The sequence below is a fragment of the Achroia grisella genome, unplaced genomic scaffold (genome assembly GCF_030625045.1).
Source record: "Achroia grisella isolate CSIRO2021 unplaced genomic scaffold, CSIRO_AGI_Agris_v1 utg1096, whole genome shotgun sequence".
Lineage (NCBI taxonomy): Eukaryota > Metazoa > Arthropoda > Insecta > Lepidoptera > Pyralidae > Achroia > Achroia grisella.
Window position 1 is genome coordinate 1,114,921 of NW_026712575.1, and position 24,074 is coordinate 1,138,994.

General features: G+C 31.6%; 1 protein-coding gene across 7 annotated transcripts in view; it reads left to right on the plus strand.

Moving 5' to 3' along the window:
• Positions 1-593: 593 nt before the first annotated feature.
• The window catches only part of LOC131848809 (myocyte-specific enhancer factor 2), a 74,299-nt gene continuing 50,818 nt past the window's right edge, over positions 594-24,074 (plus strand). For all 7 annotated transcript variants that reach the window (XM_059198765.1, XM_059198771.1, XM_059198748.1 and 4 more), the window contains exon 1: positions 594-813. The gene's annotated coding sequence lies outside the window, so the exon portion shown is untranslated. The remainder of the gene's footprint in view (positions 814-24,074) is intronic.

Here is a 24,074-nt window from a genome sequence, read left to right on the forward strand (position 1 = left end):
AAATAAAAAAAGCTTTCTTACTAAATCAATCGAATGACTGAGCAATTTCTACGAAAGGTTAAAGTAATATCGTAGTTTCGGACTATAATATACTTTACGTAAACTTATGTAGTTTCATCAATATTAACTTCTAGATCTCGTTGATAGCATAGCTCTATCTGGATGATACATTCAAAATATTGTGATTTTTTTCCATTGCTACATCCCTAGTTATTACCAACTCGGTATATGTCACATGTCTCGGACTTATGCTAACCATCTTTGGCATCTGCCCAATCATATTCTTCGAGAAGCGACTGCAGTATGACAACTTTTAAAAGCTTTATTTCAATATATAAAAATAAAATCAGTGTTACAGTTCACAATAAGATTACAACATAGGATAAACAGATTTTATTTAAGCTATATTCTGACAGTGAAAGCACACGCCCTAGCTGAAGAAAGCTTGATAGGGCGGGCGACTTCCTCTATAGTGGCGCCTCTAGCGTTTCTCGCTAGGAACTAGGCGCTGCAAGTCTATTGGCCTGCTGGCGTGACGTCACTCAACGTGTAACCAATACGGCGGGAGCGCGCTCGTAGCCGGCCGCAGTCCTCGTCGCCGCGCCTTCGTATGAGCCGTGTGTCGCTGTCGGCATCCCCCCGCGCCCCGCGACGAGCCTTCTCGCCCGCATTCTAGTTGTGGGTGTCGCGCCGTGCAGTCCTCGCGAGTGCCGCTGAACTCTGTGCGCCGTTTGTGAGTGCTATAATTCCCGGTCGAGTGTCAGTGTGCAGGAGGAACCAGTAGCCCGCCGCAGAGGATGTTAACAGCTCACGGTGAGTGATAAATAGCATATCGATAGATATAGTCTAGTGACAGTCCACGTGAACGCGCTCTATCTATAAAATGTAAACATGCCACTAATTTGATTTGATGATATCGCTACTTATAACTGAGAGAGTACGCATCCGGCGATTCAGTTGCGGTTGCAAATTAACAATAAAGCAAACGGGACTGCGCAAGACGGACGAGATTGTTCAGTTCCTGCAAGATTACGGACGTGCTAGTTTCGACGTGACGATATCGATAAATTGATGTCAACCATAGCCCCACTTGCACAGTGAATATTTGATGTTAACCTTGTATTGGTTCAGGGCTGACGATAGCACGATAACGCGACCTTGAGGCGAAGTCTCGCGAATGCCGGCCGGCGCTGGAGCGCGCCAGCTCGCGGAAAATGTCCAGACAAACAACGATAATAGTGGCAAACATAATGATAATGCTGCTAGTGTGAGAGACCCGTACAGGAAACTGAACGGCCAAAAACGTTCTATAAATGCTTAATCAAAACGTTACTTGGTAGCTAATTTAAAACTCATTTGCTTTAAATCGAGCGAGGAATTTAAATTGAAAGCTGATAACAAAGTAATAGAGGGCACTACTTGTACCGATATTGACAAAGTGGAAAATAAAAGACTTACACTTAGCACTTTTGGATGCGTTTCAATTAAGAATAAGTGATTCTGTCTAAATGACTAATAAAGTCATACAATGAGTAATTCACACGAGCATAAACAACTTTTTGTTTTTTTATTATTATGATAATATTAAAGGATGCTAAATCAGCAAACCGTGTCTATATCCAAATCTCATTTGCAAGCGTACGCTAAATTAACTACTAGTCGCTGTAAATTGTTATAGTCAATTTCTATAGCAATATTTCCACTACGGCTGTTGCATTTTTTTATGTCAGTAGATACAAGTCTGTCCGGTTGAGATACCTCGATACGGTCAGGTTCGAGTTGTGTTAGTCCCACGCCTTGTTCCACATGCTCATTTCTTTTCATTCGCAATTGGAGCGGTCACTATATGCACTCATACTGTTGTTACGAGCAATTTTTTTTTGCATATAAATATTCAGTCAAATATAACTGATTCCAATTAGAAATACATATAAATAAATAATAAAACGATTAAGTATATTATATTTAATGTAAATAAAATAAAAATAATGCTTATATTATCAGTATCACTGGCATATTTCCAACAATTCCACAAAACTTATAACGACGCAAAAAAAACGAAAAACAGAACTACAAAAATTAAGAAGATTTGGGATTCTCATTCGCACTTACGCACTCGAATGTTGAAAGAGCGGTTGCCATATACAATGGCGCGCTCTGTCAGATAAGTGTACGCCGCGTATGTGCGAAAGAGACGAAGATAATTCGCATCGACTCAGCGAACCGGCCATGCGAGATGCTCAGTCGTATCATAAATATTAATCAGGCGCTGGTGTCAACAGCCACCGCGTAACGTGACACCGGCACGATCCGCTGCTAGCCTGGTACACTGAGAAGTAGCTAAGCGAGACTATCAGAAAATATAGCTCAAGCCTCAAACATGTCTGGACCAATAAAACTTTGTTTATATTATTTTATTTTCAATTAGTGTACTCTACTAATAGTTTTAAGAAAAAACAGCTCTATTAAATGAAATGCATATTTTTGAGGTGGAACAATGCAAGTTCAGAATTTCAAACAATTCTGTTTACAAGACGCACCAAGAAAAAAAATATTTTCGAATCTTAATTGTATTAATTACGCTTAGGTCAATATGAACACTAGTTCATATATATTTGTAATGGATAATTTAATAATTATTCTAAACTGAAACTTGTGTATATATCAGTAATACTGTATTACCCGGAAAATGTCTAAAACTAGGTACCTAATTAATAAAATAATAATGATGTAATTTTCTATTATTTACTTAATTAGTTTTCTCTTGCATAGGCTCTAACTCATGCTGTTACTCTTGATAATGTTATCATTTGCACATCCGGTTATGCTTACGCATTCAGCCATGACCTGCCCTACAACTCCCTTACTGTGATTGGTGAATGCACCATAGTTTTATAACATACTTTTGCATGTTTAATTAAAATAAATTCAATAATGGTAGAATATTTAAAACTAACTAACTCGGAAAACGTCGTTCCATAATATAAATTATAATATTTCAGCAAATAAATATTTCTGAATAGGACCACCCTTATCATCTACATAAAATAGTCTATAACTTGTATGGAATAAAAATACTATCAAATAAATAAGCTACTATGACTTACATAGACTTAATATCTTTTTTATCTATAAAAATATAGCGTTATGTTATCAGTACTACTCGTGTACCCTAAAATAATTAACATTTAATAAAGTATTCATTATTCCAATACTATAATCGGAAGTTACTTGTTTCTTTGTAATTTATAGGTACATGAATTTTACATAAACTGACAAAACCAGTTTTATTTACCATCCTCTCGAGAGACAATAAAAGACAACATAGAACAAATTTTCTCGGCAATATTTAAATTATGCAGTATCCAAATTGTTTAAAATGTAACTCTAATTCTATTTATTCCACATTCTAGGTGTATCAGAAGTTAATGAATGATTTGCCTCTTAGCTTTGAGAACTACTAGGATTGTAGGATACAGGTTATTTATTGTCACATATATAATTTCATTGAAACTACCTTACTTAATAGATAAGGATTTTTAACAAATAGAATGAAACTCTTGTACATAATTATTGCACCGTCTGACTCTACTTATATGAAATATTTCGCTACGTAATTTTTATCTCCCAAGTTTTAGTTAATAGGCGTAATAAAATGTATGCAGTAAGCAAATACTCTCTTGCTTGTCAGATTGTGTACACCACAAATGCACACAATATACAATAAATCTGTAATAAACAGATAAGTAATGCTCTTGAATGCCTTATAAAATGATATGAGCAGAAAGGTTGTTAAAACGTAATTAAAAGCAAGTTACCAGTATCGTCCGTGGAACTGGTTAGGGATGATAAAGCTTTAATTACACAAGTTCTAAGTTTAATATCAAAAAGTAAATGCATCATTATAATACTAACTTTTAAACCATTTTAACTTTCAATGTTGTTCATGTGTGGTAATAAAATATATTAAGTGTAACGGATGTTATAATGATCAAATAGCAGCAATTATCAATTTGTCCTTCGGTTATTTTCGATTACAATTTCTCAATCTATTCCAATATCCATAAATTCAAATTTTTCTAGTTCTATTACATTTAGAACTCTTTCGTTTTGGACGTTTGTTAAATCTTAATATCTCTTGTTTACTGATTCATTTAGCAAATCACCTAATTTATAAATTGGACATTTTATAAATTCTGTTAATGTTATAGAATTTCCAATTGTTATTACTAAGACTTTAGTATATGGTATCTTTCATCGGTCATCTTTCGGTGTAGAGCTGCAATGCAAGACGCGATACAATGTTTTCAACAATTTCGATCGAATTGTATAATTAAATCTCAAATATGAAATAGTTATTGGGTCACTCACTTATGATTACTTCATCATAGTTCTTTCATATGATGAGCTATTACCAAAATGTTAGATTCTATACAACTATTACCTTCACGTAATGGGCACGTAAACACTGCAACGCAAAACAAAACTTAATGGCATGTAGATATGAAATTATATTTAATAGCTTACTTGTTCTTAACTTTAGCCAGACTGGAGATCAAGAAGAGGCCGTTAACTTTTTGTCCAACAACGTTGCGTGTGAGACCATCTGTGAAGTTTTTGCATGCGTGTGTGTGTTTGTAACTTTTTTTTCTCGAATGTGTGGCGTCAGCCTGCTCGTGGTTCTTCGTCGTACTTGTTAACTGTTTCTTGTTTTTGTTTTATTATTATTATTGCCACTAGAAGCAAGTAAAACAACATTTTGTTCATCTACGTCTACTTGTTTATCAGTAAATTTTTCTCTTTTTATTTATGTTTATAATTTAATAATCTACAATTCATTACAATTATTTCTCTTGTTGATAATATTTAATATAAGAATGTTCTTATTATTTACTTTATAGTCTAAAACAATTTAGATAACATTGACATTAAGAATAATGAGCATTCTAATGATTAGTGATTAACTTAAAACTGTTTGCATCTTCAGGATTATAACTGACACTTTCACAGTAATACGTTTTCCGTCTTCATAATTATATTATATGGACGATGTTTTGTTGTCTTGAGTGATATACTAATTGGTAATTATTCAACATTTATTATCTTTATATTTACTTTTGATTTTATTGACCTTATTCACTAATTGTTAGAACTTGGGAATAACAGAAAAAATGTTAAAGTGTAAATTAGTATTTAGCAACCGCTATTAATCAAAGTGTAGCATTAGTAAAGTGTTAATTCGACGCTAGACGCACAGGTTCAAGCACGTTAGTATGCACGCTGTGAGGCTATTGAAGAATGCATGGTACATGCAAAACAAAGCTCTCTTATACTGTAATACGAACTATATTGTTACGGAAGGAAGCTCGTTATTTATAATCTTTTTCAGCCGAGCCGGCAGTAATAAGAGTCACGAGTTGTTACGTAATACGGACAATCTTGTCTAGTTCATGTGGAATACTAATACGGAGTAATGTGTATTGCGTATTTTTTTTATACATTTTGTGATAAATAATACATCGAGTGAAATAAATCACAGATTAGTTACGTCTTTGTATCTCAATGAAGTTCGAGCAACAACACATATGTTACTACTCTAGGACTGAAATAAAACTCTTTGTTTAATTAGTGTAATAGTATAAATATATTAATAATAATAATATCTCACGACAATTCACACAGCGCCATCTAGTCCAACAACACAGACTAAACAAACTAACAGACACAGACAACTGATATAAATACATGGATATATTTTTTTGTACAATTCTGGGTATTTTCTAAGTATAATATGTATTTAACATATTATACTTAGAAAATACCCAGACCGATACAAACAATCATATTCATGAATACAAATGTTTGTACCGTGCAAGGAATCGACGACCATCCGATAGTAAAGCGGTGTATTAAACCACTGGACCACCGAGGACAGCCTCGGTGGTCCAGTCATATTATTAGACCTCTTCAGATGAAATATCTACTCCAGAACAATTTTTTATATAATTGGAATAGCAAATATACTGACCTCCCGTCTAATGATAAGATGGAGCACTCGTCTATATACAGGAACAGCACTACGGACATCAGGTTATCATTGTGACATCCGCAATACCACTTGCAGTTCCAGAGGACTGAGATGTGATGCTTCTTATCCTGTAATTTGACTACAACCGTAATACAGCAAGCTGCTTAGCGACGGAAAGGTGAGACAGTTAACCTCTGGTAAACTCTAGTACAATTTTTGGTATGATTAAATTGGTCACATTTTTGGACCGGAAAACTGCAAAAAAATGTCAAGTGTCAGTCCGAGTACAATTAGTGTTCCATACGAATGCATTCCGACTAAACATAGTAAATTGTACGTGATATTAGATGTTATTTACAACAACGATACTTATTTATAATTTGTTCCTACTGTGAGTTAGCGACAGATGATGTTTAGTTTTTTAGAGTATTTTCTCTTCCAAAATCTTTTCAATATTCTATACGATATTGTCCTGTTAATAATAGCTATTATTAACAGAACAATATCATTACAAATCGATATACGTAGGGTTGCGTGTAATCATTGGAAGAGGGCTGAAAATCGTGCCTTGGTAGAGGCCTATGTCAGCAATGGACAGCAGGGGGCTGATGATGATGACTATAATGATTATTATAAATCAAAGGAAACGTATAATTCTTAGGTTAGAGAAGAACAGGCTCTTCCATACATATTTGTTCTGATCAAACATATTATGATGATATTCATTTTTCATTAATTCTTTCAGTTTGCAACTACATAAAAGTTTTAAAGAACATAAAAGGAACAACTGAGCAAATAATGAGTAATAATGTTTTCTTTTATTGGGCAAACTTTAATATATTGATAAAAAGTAATTTTAGGGTACTACATGATTTTTATTATGATTGCAATCAAAAACATATATAGGTAATCTTTTCTGTAGATTTGGTACTCGCTTCATGTCATATGTCACAGTCTTTATACGTAATATGTTTATCTTATGTACCTAGTGATTTTTATATAATTCGAATAACAAACAAGCAGACCGGTTCACCTGAAGGTAAGTGGTAACTGTCATATACATGAACACCACCAAGAAAATGGCATCATCATATGATGCGCATGCCACACTAATGCGTGGAATAATCTTCCGTAATTTTGCAGTTATACATATTACCTTTTAAAAAAAAACATGTTATAAAGCAAGTTATTTGGCGGCTTTCCTTTTTCCTTAATATAAACAAAGACAATTAGTGTAATATACAAATGCAATATAAATATAAGTCAAATCTGACTCCAAAGACTCAAGTTTCAATTAGTAACCAGAATTCGCCCCTTGAGGCCAAAACCTCGGTATCCGATTCCCTCAAGAGATATCCTGCAATATTCATAATAGCTCGAGAGCAATTTATTAAGTCTTCGTTTCAAGTAAATTTACTTCATTTGTAATTCGTGATTTTTCGCAAAGCTTTTAGGTTTTACTTTGTTTGACAAGTTCTTTGTATGCTGTAGCTCAAAGTACTAAAAATCTAGATGTTTTAAAATGATTATTATCCTACTATTTTTCTACTTTTTTATTATTAATTTATTGCAGTATTATGAATTATTAACTTCCTAGCCAGTCTCTATATATCTAAATCTACAATCAATAACTTCAACATTTTTAATCTGGATTGAACCAGAAGTAAAAATCAATCTCTACTGCAGATATTATAAGTAGGTACTCAGAAAACGTCAATATCGTGTACCTTTGTATAGAAAAATATTTCTTGTGCCTAGAGAGATCCCAGTACAGTGACAGTTGCGTAGTGAGTGATGGATGGGCTCTTATCAGGACTGATAACCTTATGGCGTCTTCCCTCCCGGCACTCAGCTCCCCTCTCGTCAGTGAGATATGTTTTAGCAAAAGTGAACTTATTTTTATCTGACAGATTTCTTCCTGTATACCGGTGATCTTAAAAACCCTTTCAATTAAAATACAAAATAAAAATACAGCCTAAAATTAAAATTTTCAATAATATTTACAACTAACTGTATTCTCCGTCACTGCCCAGGTGAATTTGAGTAAAAACACGATATGTTATATATATATGATAGTATATCATCTCTATGTTTACCAAATTTCATTCGATTTCATCGAGTAGTTTTTTGTGAAAGAGTAACAAACATCGATCCATCTTCACAAATTATCACTTTATAATATTAATATGATTATATTACTATTAGTGATATTTCGCATACTTAATTAGTTTGCTTAAATTTGTAATACTTATATAATCGTTGCTCCTAACCAACTAATTTAATACTCATTATGAATATCAAATGGTATCCAAATAGCTCTAGTTTTATTCATGTAAAAGTAATAAAAATATAGTCGTTATAATTTTAGCATCGAATACATAATAAGGATGTTCCATCAATAGTAATATTATTTACATTCAGCTAGCGTCCTTGGTTCGGAAGTAGAATTATTAATGCTGAAAAATATTGTTTTGAATTTCAATACTGGCCTACTGATTAACTTATTGATAATATATCTAATTATAACATCTGTACTAATACTAAGAAGATGTAAAGGTTGTAAATTGGGATGTTTGAATGTTTGTATCGGTAATACAAATCCGATATTCAAAATTCTGTTAGATAGCCCATTTATTGAGAAAAGCTATAGGCTATATAAAACATTGCGATATAATAATAGCTGTTGGATTGGAAAATGTTACAAAAAACGGTAGAAATGTGACGTAGACAAAATTACGCGGGTCTCCAAGTAGATATATCAAAGTGTATGTTATTGTGTACTGGATTGCAAATTTAACCTTGCAATAGGCAGACGGAACTTAAACCCGCATCTCTCAACTATCCGCGTAGATAGTAGAAATAGTAGTTTGTTAACGTATTTGAAATTACCCGTAATGTATAATGTACAACTAGCTATCTGAATAAAAAAAAATATCCAACAATCAAGTACCTACCTACCTAGTTTTAAAACCATTATAAGCATTATTATTGATAAAAACGCCAAACTGCTAGCGTAAACACGTAATACAATATGTAAATAAATACCGACGTGTTTTGATGTTTAATGATTTCCATTTAAAGTTCTTTTTTATGTTAGTGATGCTATTATATTAACTTGATTATTCCAAATGTAGTTCACTCCAGAATAGCTATTTATCTTATGGATCCTTGGGAATGTATTCATTGATATTACCGCTTTATGCATAGATAATTATACTGTATTATTTATGCCGTACCTATATAACGTTGCAGACAGATCTTCAATTTCCAAGGACTATCTAATGTTCCTCAATTCGTATTTTATTATACTGAATTCATATTCTAACTGCTGTCATCAACCAAGTCTGAGCACGTTTGTTTTATCTCTGGAAAAATTCATAAGCAAAATGTAGAGAATATTATGTATAATCTACATTACATGAAGGTTAATCACACAGATAGCCTCGCTTCATACATTTGTTATTTTTCGCGTGTTTGAGCATTTTTTCCCCCCACACTCGCGGCACACACATAGGTTTCGTGGCTACAAAAAATAAAGAGACACAATATGTTGTATATTACGTATGTAAATTTAATGATACAATTGTATTGTGAGCTTATAAAGAATTAATGCATACATTAATGACGCACACAGTCATAAAAATGTGCGAATTAAACAGAATGTTTAATATCATTTGGATACACGGTTGTGTCTACGAATCATTTTGTTCCACTAATTCGATCAAATGGAACCCAATATTCCGTTTTCAAAATTTCCGTATCATTTCCAAATGACTCCCTTGAGTTACTATATATTTCTATATATTTGAGTACCTAATAAAATAGCTAATATTTAGGATCAGTAAGTCTACATTGAGAAATTACACTATCTACATAGAGAAATGATATATAGATAAACTCCGACTGTTTTGTTTTAATTTATCGCCAAATCTATTTTTTACAATAAACCAATTATGTTGAGTATCAATTAACAGTTCGATATTTAATCAATCGTAACTAGGACTTTCGAATGGCCTCGCTCTGACCTTATCAAAACCATAATTATTACAAAAAAGGCATCTGGTTGTAGTGAGAGAATATTTTTCTCGATAATCTTGAAATCCAGACTACTTTCTGTTACGATTCGTTAACTCAACATTGTAGATTACAATGACATGATTTTCTTAAACACGTAATCATTTCATAACAGACCGAAAATATTTATGAATAATATTGATATGAATGATACAAGCTGTACATGTGACTTCATCCACGTGATTAGACTACTCGGATTGATCAAGATAAAAGAAGCCTTAAACTAAAATGCGATACAAGGCATATATATACATAGATGTATGGCAAATATCATGAATTCTTGAACCTTTAAGTCGCCTAGTAGTTGGTTAACCACAAAGTATAAGAAAGACTATCAGCACATTACATAGCGATAAGGCCTTTTGTTCTATTTTCATATCTACTCCTGTAATTTTATTTTTTTTCTGAAATAATTAAAGAACAAATTAGGTATCTAAAAATATTCTAGTATTTTCCAAACCCAAGCAGATGTAATTAGAATATAATTTGTACCTACTGTTAAAATATTATTTTCTATAAATATTTTATTATACAAATTCTTACTCCTGTATCCTTAATAGCTACTCAGCAATCAAAACTTTATGAACGTATAGCAATTACATTCAAGACCTCTTCTTTAAAAACTTGAATAATTTATGAATTCAGTGTCAAACGAACTTCCAGTTTGTGTCAACGCAGAGAATTTGTTCAGCTGTTTTTGTTGTTTTTTCTTTTGAATTTATTGTATACTATATTCAATATTTGATATAAACCTGGAAGGTCATAGCATGATGTAGCATTTGCACACATAATAAATAAATAGCTAGGTTTACGAATAATCTGAATCATACATTTTCTTTATGTCATTAAGTATTAACTGCATCTGTCTCGCACTGCCTCAAAGTTACTGTGTAGGCGATAATACCTAAACTGTAAAATATGGACGTGGGTTGACGTAAAGGTAGAGGACGAGCAAAGAGAAGATGGATGGACTATGTGAAAGATTATTGTACATAACAGCGAACCAATGTTTGACTCCAGATATGGATCAGACAAGGAATTAAAAAAATATGTCGGACACAAAATACTGGTACAAAAGTAAGTGTTAGAATGTCTTAACGATCTACTACTACATTAGAGTGAGTGAAACAAACGTGAATATTGTGCAGTTTACAGTTAAATAGTACAGTTAAATATAATGTTACTAGATACTTTGACACATTACAGTTTCCGGCACAACAAAAAAAATATTACGAGTTTTTGTAATAATCCATTATTCCATATAGTCTTTAAGAATAATTAGTCCATTATATATTATGTCGTTTCTGTTGAGTGAATCAAACATTCGCTTGTAATACAGTATCATTGTGTCCCGTATTCATTAGTGAACTTGTCTGTGTTATCGCGTATCGTGGCTAATGGTGCTATATCAAATATTGACTTTGCTATCATATTACGTCATTCAGTAGTCTATTAACAATTTTTTACGTTTATCGAAAATCGTAAACTTCTCCTTTTTTTAATTCAAACATTCGTATTGGACATGTAGCGAAACATGATCACACGGGATTTTAATGATAGTTAGATATGTTTTTAAACCTTATACATCATCATCAATTTCCATATGTTTGATATCTAACTAGGTCTAACAAATAGGTCAATGTTGTCTGGACTTGTGTAATTAGAATAAATATAATATCCGTTATCATTTCCTATAGATTTTTCTAATAGAGTCTGTATGTGGTATATAACTTACAGATATTCCTTTCTCTCATTTGAAATCCTTCAATATTTACAAAACGGCCCAGTACGGGCTTAAATGAATCTAGATTCAGGTTCATTGTTCCTAACTCATCGAGAGTAGAGAGGTTGGTTATATACCTACTTTTACAATCCACTTCAAAAAAAGGAGGGGTCAATTCTAACGGAAGTTCTAGTATGTTTTTGTGACGTACGCGATATCTTCGCCAAGTTTGGACGAGTTTTATTGATACATTTCCAATTCATCGGCTAGTTTTATGACAGTATATTCAAACACTTCGTAAATTAGGACTGTAGTACAAAGTAGCACAATAACATCACCAACAGGTATTTAATTGTCCGAGAAGATAGATTCTGGTTAGTTAGTGATACAGTTAGTTTTCTTACAAATGGAAGTACTTTCGTCATCAATCTCTCTATGTCTGTAACTGTGCTCCTCAGCGAACATACATCAATCACAGAGTCGAAAACGCATGTTTATTCCGCCGACTTTAAAGCGTTAGTCCGTTAATATTACGCCATCAGTGTGAGAGACATCTAAAACTCGGCGGGTTATTCAAAGTAACTATATATAATTCATGTAAAGACACTTTATTCCACCCTCAGAACTCAGGACTTCTTTATAATATTAGTATTGTACTGGTACACTTTGAATATTTTAATTGTAACTGCTACCGATACAATAAATGATCAAATAAACAGTTTACACTAAACCAAAACTTTACTTATTTAGGTAAGTTCTTACATATATAGTCTAGATATTCCATAAGTAAGAATATGAAACAAAAAGGCGAGTATATGTTTTGCAAAAAAAAAAAAATACACAATATTATTACAAATATAATTTAACAACTTATGTGACGTGTGTAACGAAATTTATGAAATGGAATATTTTTCATACTTTTAAATAAATAGCCTTCAATATACTTATTGATATTTTAATCTAGAACTACTAAATGGATCTACGATCCTTCAATATTGCTACAAATCTATGCGTGTAGGATCACTATTGGCAATAAAGGATCTGGACAAAATGATAATGAAACTATTCTATTGCTACCGTAAGCATAAGATAGAACGAGACAGCGGTATCCAGTATGTCTTTCTTACATGCGATAGCGATCAAATTGTTCTCGATAGATTCGTTTGCTACTTGTCTTGGCCCTCTGATGCGGCGACGTTAATAATAAATAACTGTATCAGACTTTTTGTTGAACGTTTTCATTCCAGCGGTCTCAGGGCCTATTATGTGATGTAATATTGTAAGTTACCAAAACAGTTACTTGTCCATTCCAGTCATTTCCTCGTGTATCGATTAGAAATAAGAAATTTGTAACAGATTGTAAGTAACAGTTTCAGAATTACGCATGTAACATTTGATAGTATTACTTGCAAACAGTTATACAAGCCGAGATACTGTTTTTAATTTTTAAATTATCCAGTAAACTGGCTGTTTCCATGTCTATCTGTATGTCTGTTTTAAATAAGAGATATTGGTAAGCTTATGTGGCTACAATATCAAACGTTATACCACAATGCCGTGCTCTTAGAGAATATATCACTGATAAGAATTCCTAAAAAAACCCGGTTTTCAAAACTATAATTGAATTTATTTGGATTAAAACGATGATTATAATAGAGGTTGCGGTAAATGATAACATATACATAGGCTGGTTATATGAAACAATGAATCACAGTTTGATTCATGCAAAGGAGGCTTTTTTAATTCCCCATAATGTTCGTTTGTATTTAAATGTAGAGGTAGTAAGGTAAAAATTATTTTCAATCAATAATTTACATTTATTGTGTACTACATATCCATATTTATTAAAGACATTATATAAATGACAAAATAAATGAAACCCTACAATATTGATGTCCCTAATAATAGGGTTATCAATAATAATATATCAGCAAATAACAATAATGTATCTAGAATAACTCAATACGAAACATTTTGACATTATACATTAATTTAATACAATTTGTTGAGCAAATTTTTAACAAATTATTAACATTCCTTGTAAAAACTTAAGACAAGTGTTAGGTAGAGAAACAAGGTTGTAACATGTAAAAGTAGTTTAGTGGGTAATAATTTGCCCATAACTACATCCGATGGCCAACAAAATACGTAACTGTAACTTATGATTGCTGTTTTCGAGAGGCCTGTTTGGGTCTCGACCGGTTTTCTGTTACTCCAAACTTTATACAAGAAAGCCATCTTTTCATTGGTTTTGCACACGATAAAGCTGACTCGAACTAATGTCTTCTTGACCATATTAAAAAATAAAGGAAAACGGAACAAATCTACTTGTTTTTGGACCAACTGTAAATAAATAACATGCCCTTTTCCTAATTTTGATTTTTCGTATATATATGTTTACATAATTAAATACCAAAGTTAACAAAATTACCAACGACGTATTTCTGTTTTTGTTGAACCTTATTAACATTTTCTGATGGGTAAAATATTCTAAATAAAAAGAAGATTTTTTATTAATTTATTATTGTCTCTCTTTACCAGATTAATTGATTAATTGCTTTTTATACATAAGATAGTTCTGCAATATACCTAGAGTTTATTTTAATTTAAAAAGTTTCTTCAAATATCACAACAATATATACACTTGTAGATATTACGAACTTCATGTACTTATCTATTATAATATATTAACTAGAATAATATTTCAGTATATGTAATTACTTCAGGGTAACCTACCTTAAGGTTATAAGTAAATCAAATATTGATATGGTTTGATAGTGTGACCCTGCATTGTTACTTTGCCTTGCATTTCTATCTTCGTTCTATTCTTAGAATTGTCTATATAAATTGACATCATTGATTATATGCTTTTGCTAAGTAAATAATCTATATATCTTTATAATTATATAACATAGTAACGTGGTATAGGTTAAATACAAAGGTGTCAGTTATACCTACACCAAATCATGAAATTTTGTCGTGGGGTCCAATTTTGTCAAGAGCTTAGTTTCTGTAGCATATTTAATAATATACATTAAAAAAAATGTAATTTATTTTTAAGACCTAATAATTCAATTAATTATTAGTTCATAAAAATAATTTGCAATTTTTTTTAAAAATACTCATCTCAAATATTTTTCCCTACTATTTCAATTGTATAAATATGAACACTTGTAGATTTTTCTGTTTGAAATGGGAAACAAGCTGACCACACCCAGATGTTAAGTATCTGTCGCCTATATAAATGGACAGTACTGTGTACGTCACGTGATTATATGACGCTTGTGATGACATTCCCGAGGACTAACACCGTACCTGTAATTTAATAACATAATTGCGTAACAAACACAAACAATATTAGACACACGTAAAAGACTATAGATAGGCATACTCTATAAAGATTGTTTAGGTACTCTACATACCGGCTTCCTTGTACGGAAGCCAATATGTAGCGTTCCCGTGGAATTTCGATTTAATGGTAAATACCGCACATAACGTGATGCATGTCGTTGATCATTTATAACAATAATTTATTTACTTTACCTGACAGCTGTCAATCTTTATCCGCGTAACACCCCTAAACACCCACTACTAGTAGATATCTACTCGTTTACAAACTCCACGCCGATCTAACAGCGTATACTCGTAAACTTCGAGAATAAATTCTTATTGCGTATTTTACTAATACATATATTTATTTTTTTAAGTGATCAAGATAGTTCTTAGCTATACATATACTAAACACAATAATATGTATAAATAATAAGAATCCATCTATTTATTTCACGCCACATATCCGTTCCTATACTTAAACTGTTATAAAAATTAATTAATTATTAGAACTGACCACTTTTCTTGTTAATTCAATAAAATGTAGATTCTTATTAATATACAGTTATCAATTATTTATATTGATTGCTGACTATGAAACGCTGTGAAATTTGTTCTTTTATGTCACGCAATAGGTATCAATTAAAAATATAGGGGGTTGCATATAGAATACCATAAATAAATAAATAGTCTGTTACTAAACAAACATATAAAATTATAGTAACGGACCGAAATTAGTTCGAATCCTATATATTAAAAAATAAATATATAATCTGATAAAAATTTGCATATAGGTATGTTTTTCTCCATCAGACATGTTGCCTCTAATGACGATTGGTCAAAACAAACTCACTTTCGCTTTTATAATATTAATTCGTCAGCAATATAGCAATATTAAGCTATAAAACTATATTGAAGATATTAAACATATATGAACACTTAATTTGTAGTCAACACCTGTTTTTTATTATCTGTACATAAGGTCGAAATTACCATGAATAAATATTATTGCCGCGTGAATTTCTCATGCTCTTCCACAAATTAGTTCGTCACAAATTACTTATTATATTACAAAATCGACGTCTAATTAACCAAAGTCCCCGAACATTCTCCAACCGGGCGGCATAAAGCAAACATCATTAAAATGAAGCAAATCGGGTTTACATGAAAATTCCGAGCCATCCGTGGGCGGCGGGCTTCGAATGAATGAAAACGCCTCGGCCCTCCTCGTCGGCTCCCGCCTATCTTCGGCTACCAAGGTCAGGGGAGGAGGAGGCGACCCCATTTCCACGGGGATCGATGGGAGCGCCCCAGAATCACCCCCAATTTCGGGGGTGTTTTGTGTACGGCATGCGTTTTCAATGTCAAGTGATTCATGCCCGTGGTTCGGGTGAAATCGTGATTATTACCGGTTTCCGTGACTTGGGATTGTTATGTTTCGATGCCTAACTAACCCGTTTGTTATGATTTGCTTAAACACTGAGTCGTCTTTGATTCTTTAGTCATTTCTACAAGTAGAAACATATTGCGACTATTTAAAACAAAACTTACATAACTAAGTGTTATTATTATTATTTATGCTTATATTTATACTAATTTAAACATAACCCACCTACCACTTTCTGTATAGTTTCCTTTATACAAAGGTTTCTAGAAGAGCTAAGGCTTGCTTGAGCCATAAAGAGTAAATAAACAAAAAAAATCCAATCACTCATACGCGCTGATTAATGTTCAAGAATTTATCATCTTACAAATAGTACAAATTCTGTAGTTCACTGTACGTTAATGTAAGAAACTGTCAAAGTATTATGTATTATGTAAATGTATTTATCAAACCGTAGATAAATATTTTTAAATACTTAGTTAATTGTTGATTTTCCTATTTATATTATTTTATTACTGTTATATGTTTAAAGAGATTTATTGTTGATAGAGATATTGAGTGGATTACATTTATAGTAGTAAATATAATTTATTTCGTTCCGATTGCAGTTGCACGTTACATACAAACTGTTACTTAGCAACAATACTTATTTTAAATGTGATGGATTATACTTTTTCTACTTCAATCAATGTGCCTAATAAGCAACGTTCAACTAATTATAATTTCTAAGTAAAGAAGTCTCAATCATAGACTACGGTGTACTGAAATTATCCTTTTAATAGCACGTAACTCGTTTCAAAATTGACAGGCATTGCGCATTCCCACGGAAAGTTATGTTTATGTAAAACTAGCTGTTACCCGCAACTGCGGCTTCACAAACATTCATTCCGTTCTAAGTAGAAAAAAATCTTACGTCTAGCCTATGTCCGGTCTAGTAAAATCTTCATATCGATTTTGATTAAGAGACGTGTAGCCATTTAGTCGTGCATAGATACAAACTGACAGACTCACTTTAACGTTAACATATCAAATTTGATTAAGATATGTGTAGCCGTTTAGTTGTCCAAAGGTAACAGATAGACAGACTCACTTTCGCGTTAAGTCTTATACAGTTATTTAACTTACCTTCTAATCACATTTTTTAAGAAAGTACAATAGAGTTCTTCGCCTCATAAACCTAAACAAATTTTAGGTTTGATTTGGAATAACTATAATAGAAATATTCTTTGGAACCTGGCTATACATTGGTTACTTATGGAGAACTTCATTAGAACCAATGGACGGCCTCTATTCTAAGACTAAAAGCATATCCTTTTGTTCGTAAGATCAACTAGATAAGACTTAACAGTAGCTATAGCTATTGTTCGGTATTCAAGCACATTTCTTCACCACTACTTCATCTAGCTATAGCTTACCCACAGCCAATTTACCTTAGCAGTTGAATATTTTACAAAGTTTCAAAGTATTGAAATAATAACAGACAAATGCAGTTGATCACTGTTTTATACTTTTTTCACGGCTATCACACACACAAATTATATAACGGGATATTTACCGTCATTATAGTTTTATGAGCTCCCAATGTTGTGAGTTTTGTCTTGAATATCAAGTGTTTCTAGCCGTAGCGACAATGTTTTTTAAAAAGGGTTTAGTGAAAAGACTAAACTTGATAAACAGATTCGTCTGCTTGTAATAGAATTATTTACACCCACTGTTAACGTACAGCCTGATGCTTGTAACAGCGTAGAAACATTGGGAATTCATGAAAGATAATCGCAGTAAATATTCTGTAAACAAGAATGAAGTTAACAATAATTATTACTGACAATAAATACAAGAGCTAAGTACAAGATCCACATATCAAAGAGACAGAAAGTTAGTGCGTTTATTAGTTTAAAATTTATACTATTAATTGTCAGGTTGTCGGTGGAGGACATTCTAATGTAGTTGACATATCGATGCATACCTGATGATACCTCATGATGTAACAGTGAAATTAAAAAAGGGTAGAAATGTATAATCCAATTGATGTACTTAAGTGAATAAATCTTGCACTTAGAACACTCTTTTTGCTTCTGTTAATAAATTTTGTATTTCTAATATTGAGTATTTATATGTTTGACTATTTTTCCAAATAATAAAATATGGACGTAAAACAAAATACAAAAACACCAGAAGTATATTTGTTTTGCAAAATATTTTGGTTATCTTTTAAAATAAACTACCTTGTTAGCCACGTCTGCCTACTAATCTAATCTTCTCTCTACCACGAGATTATCGGATATCAACCTCGTACGATATTTCTGAATTTTGCTACCATTGCCACTTCTTTGCTTATTTTTATGTTATCATTACCGAAATTATTATTACATATTCATACAATAATAAAAACAAATTCCCATTAAATATTATAGTTTCCAACAAAAGTTACGAATTATATATTAAGTAGAAGGACTACGGTCATATATTGAATAGCTGAAATAATTCTAAGAATAACAAGTAATACTGGATTAATGAACTGGACTTGATTGTTTCGACTGCCACTAAAAGTTACAAAATGAATACCATCTACTATAGCAATTCAATTTCTAGACAACCTCGATAGTCTGGTGGCTTAACACATCGCTATACTTACGATAGTCGCGGGTTTGTTTCCTCGCACGGTACAAAGATTTGTATTCATGAGTATGATTGTTTGTATCTGGGTGTTTTATATGTATATTATGTATGTATTTACGAAAATAATCTAAGTAATTATATCAATTGTCTAGTACCCACAACTCAAGTTCTGTTTAGCTTGGTACTAGATGGAGTAGTATAAATTGTACAGGGTATTATTAGTATTATTATTATTATTTTACTACTTCATCAATTACTAATTACAGTTGTATCAGAATAGGTCAACATTCTTTCCACCCGTAACCAATGTGATTTATAGCATTCTAATGCGACTTAAAAATCAGTCTCCGGAAAAAATGTTGTCGTAGCCATGTAATTATGTCGTTATACCATCGAGATTGCAAACTATTAAAATAATAAATTGGTCAAGACTTGGATTTAATAGTCAAGCAGAAATGTCAATGAAATAGTACTCGATTATGATTGTTGATTTGAAAGCAAACAAACTTAGGTAAAGCGTACAAGATAACGTTATGAGAATCACACCGAAATTGGTTAAGCTATTTCTGAGACTAGCGCCTAAACACGCCTACAAAATAGACCAAAATTCTAACAATCCTTGTTTTGAGATAAGACCCTATGAATATTTTTCTATATAAATTAAAAAGTGTGTTTGTAATTTCTAATTAACAGCTTTTCACTAAATACATATGAAAGTAGTTATATAAGGTATAAATAATTAAAAAAATATTGTTATTGTCTGTTTCTTCTTGCTTATCTCTGGAAAGGCAGTATCAATTTTGACTATCACTCGTACATGACGAACGTTATAAGGAGTAGGTAATTCAGGCTATTTTATTTTAGAAATTATTATTAAGTATAATAAATAAAACTTAAACTTCACGCGAATTTCAGGGATAAGTGCTAATTTATTATATATACATATATATATATATCTGTGACAGTGTCATTTACGGTAATATTTTCATAAACAGGTAACGAGTACGTGTCTAATTAGAAAACCTAATCCGATATGATTGACACATAGAAACGTCCTCTAACCTATTCTTTTCGAGTTGTTCAATGTACACATTTGCAAATTAACTGTGTTTGTGTACATAAAAACAAATTAGGAACATAATAATGTGTGTATTACGACATTTGATATAGAATTTGTTATGACCTGCATTAGATCTTATTTTTATACCCCGATGGTGACAAACAAGCATACGGACATCTGACGGTAAAGTGGCCAGACATATCTTCACGATGATTCATTTTGGCATAAAAAGGTAACAAAACAGACAAAGTTTAACTGACAGACAGATTTTACATTATCAGACAATGTTCTATAATTAATTTTTCTAATTAAAAAACTATAGAAATAGTTTTTTACAAGCAATCTTATCTGTATGATCAAGATTTATTTACTAAGAGAAAGATAATTTAATATTAATTCTACATTAAATTTTCATTATCATTTAAATTTTCATCATTTCATTATTATTAACGAATATGGCAAAATTTCATGATAATCATTATGCATTTGTAAATCATTAGAATTGGTGATCAGGCATATATGTTAGTTGAAAATTTTCCATTGCTTTTACTAACTAATACTATACATAAACGATTCACTCTTTAAAAAAACGTCTGAAATTGTTATCGGTATTCCAATACCGATAAATATTACATTCTTCGTGTTGTAGTACCTTTACAGAAAACAGGTTTTTTTCTTTCGACTGAATATTATTACTTACCTACTATTTAATCCAACGCGTAGATAAAAGTTATTTAAAATTCGTCTGTTTAATAGGTATATAAAAAATATCCACCTTTTCATATTATTAGTAACATAATAAATGCGGAAATGTGTTTATTTATCTGTTTGACTGTATGTATGTCTGCTTGCCATGAGTAAACGGCTGAACAGATCTTAATTAAGTTTTAAATGACGTAAATCTGCACGCTAAGATTATATAATAATAATACCACATTGCCATTTAGGTACTAGGCAACTGATATAAGTATATAATATATACACATACATAATATATATTCTATATATATATATAGAAAACACTCACCGATACAACCAATCACATTCATAAATACAAATGTTTGTGCCTTGCGAGGAATCGAACCTGTCTTTAAGATATCACGACGCTACCTTTAATCTCAAAGTAATTGGGAGGGGGCGAAATATAGAGGAATTCTATGCAGACGAAATCACGGGTTTCAGCTAGTTACAGTTATAATATTTCGCTGGAATTTTTATGTATTTTATTTTAATATTCTTCTGTGGGTTCAAAATGAAAGGAATTTATTTAGTATTTCTCTGACGTAGATACATAATATAATTCAGTGAAAGCTCATTAAATACGGTTTCGTAATTCAATTTATGTGTTTGTTGGTAATTGTGCGTAAATATATTTAATTTCTTCGTATGGTAATTGAGTAAGAATATTACCTCTCCCTTGTAGAAGTAGAGCTAATATTCTTAAGTTATTGTAGACGCAAGATTAGGATAAGGAAATCAAATCCTATATATCAACGATCATCTATTATTTCTCTTAAAACAAGAAAAAAAGTTTGATTCCATTCATATTCTGTGTATGTTTTGATAACTGCGAGTTACTGTAAAATTATGTTCAATTTTTAAAGGAATGTTGTATCAGATGAGTACCTATAAGATGTTCCATGTGAAAAAGGAAAGAAACCTGAACTTCTTTTAAATTCGAACAATCGTATATTTTTATTATATTTATAGAATAGGTTATATAAATGTATATTATTCGTATCTATTACCTACATATATGCATTTAAAACACATATGTACGTTAAACTGTAAATTATACTTTAAATAAATGTTTTTATGAACTAAATTGCATCGTAAGAAATTAATAAGCAACTTGTTAGTACGTGGTAACATAAATCTTCCTACTATGAGTAGGCAGGTGAATACAGTTGTGAAATAAGCGCAGGCGCATTGTCTAATAACTTCCTCGGTACTACCTTGACAATGATATTAGCTAGATTACCGTTGTAATAAATAACGATTGATCATTATTTCATATTAAATATCTATTTTATTTTCTATATTTACGTGAAATCTTTTTGCGTTAATATAATTAAATAAATTTGAATTAAGAACGTAATTTGTGGCGGCAAACTAAGTTCTTAATTTAAATTAATTTTGTTACATAATGCACTCACGCTACCGTATTTCCTATTTCTATTTTACACATAAGACGTTTTCTTTGGGAAGTAATAAATCTATAAAGTACTTTAATACTTAATTACTATAATTAATTTCACCGTATAATGACTAGTGCCGTTATAAAAAACAATAGCTAAGTCACACGGAGTTGGGTTTTTTAGGAAATTACTGGGTCAGATGGAAATGAAATATTAGCGAAAAACATAAAAATTCTGGCTAAGTTTGTAAGTGAAGCCAACGTTGGAAATGCCGAAATATGAAATTAATAGGTTCCTTTTGTATTATCAAAAGTACAAATCGGGGTGAAACGGACTATTTTTGAGTATTCTTACTTCTTCTTAGACTATTCGCATTATAGATGGAGTGGACCGACTGTCGGGCCGATCGCATGTATTGAACTCATACATACACTCCAGGCAAATACTCGTCCACCCAGCTCGAATTTGTAATTGTGTAATTTGTAGTGGGTAACAGTATCCCATAATAGTAATATCAGCGCGTTCTTGACACTCTCGTTTATTTCTTGAGTGGATTGTTTACAAAAAAAAAATACCAACTTATCAGGCCCACATTTTTATGTTAGAAATATCTGCAGGGCTCCCTTAGGGGATTGCCGGATGCTCAACAACTAAAAACCTAATGGTATTATACTTCACTCAAGTTTCTGATACTATGGAAACACTTACATTCACTCCAGACTCAAACATGAGAACAAATGAAGGAAGTCCTAATGCCCTATCATTGTCCTCCGTTCTTACCAATTGTCGGAATCCGACAAATCGGTCCAATCTATCGGGCTTCAAATCTTATATTGCTTTAATGCGCTTTAATGTTTTATAAGGACTAATGTAAGCGTGGGTAATTAAATATGACTCAGACAATTAACCAGAAAAACCATATTGTTATTTTATTAATCATTTCATGATTCAAATTATTCCGACAGGATAAATTCATAGTCGCCAATGTGTTAATACTTGGTATCCAGAAAACTGTTTAATTATTTCTAATACGCATTTCATATCCTTTTATTAATATTATTTTTCAGAAAGGGCACTCTATGTTTATTTCTTATTACTTAGCACCTTACATATTAATCATTAATCAAAATATTTGAAATATATAAAACATTGAGATCGAAAAAGGCAAAGTGTTTAGTATAAACCAGTCTAAAAAACACTTTATTTAGTGTGTTTAGTTGTATTCAAACCAAAGATATTTCAATAATATACCTTGAGTTTGAATATAACAATATGTAAATTTTTATACTAAACAATATATGTATAAAAGAATAATAACACTACATTATCGCAATTAAAATTCTAATAATTATATCCAGTAAAAAATCCACTACATGCTAATCGTCAGTGAGTTAACAGTTTCGCAGATATAATCTCGAAAATAATATAAACTTTTTGGTTAATTACATAGTAGGTACTGTTCCTTTAGATGATGATCATCACTTTCTGTAACGTACACCATCAGTTTTACTATCTGATTCAATACCTTGTGTGCTATACAGTGTCATTATCTTAGCTCTATAGTAAATATATTCCAATTTTAAAATAGTTCCTGAAATGTATTGTAAAAACTTACATCCCCGTTAATACAAATTAAAGGTGATCCTCTGATATGATACAAACGTGACTCTGATATCTTAATTTGAACTTTAAACGGCAGTAATAAAATTTATATTACT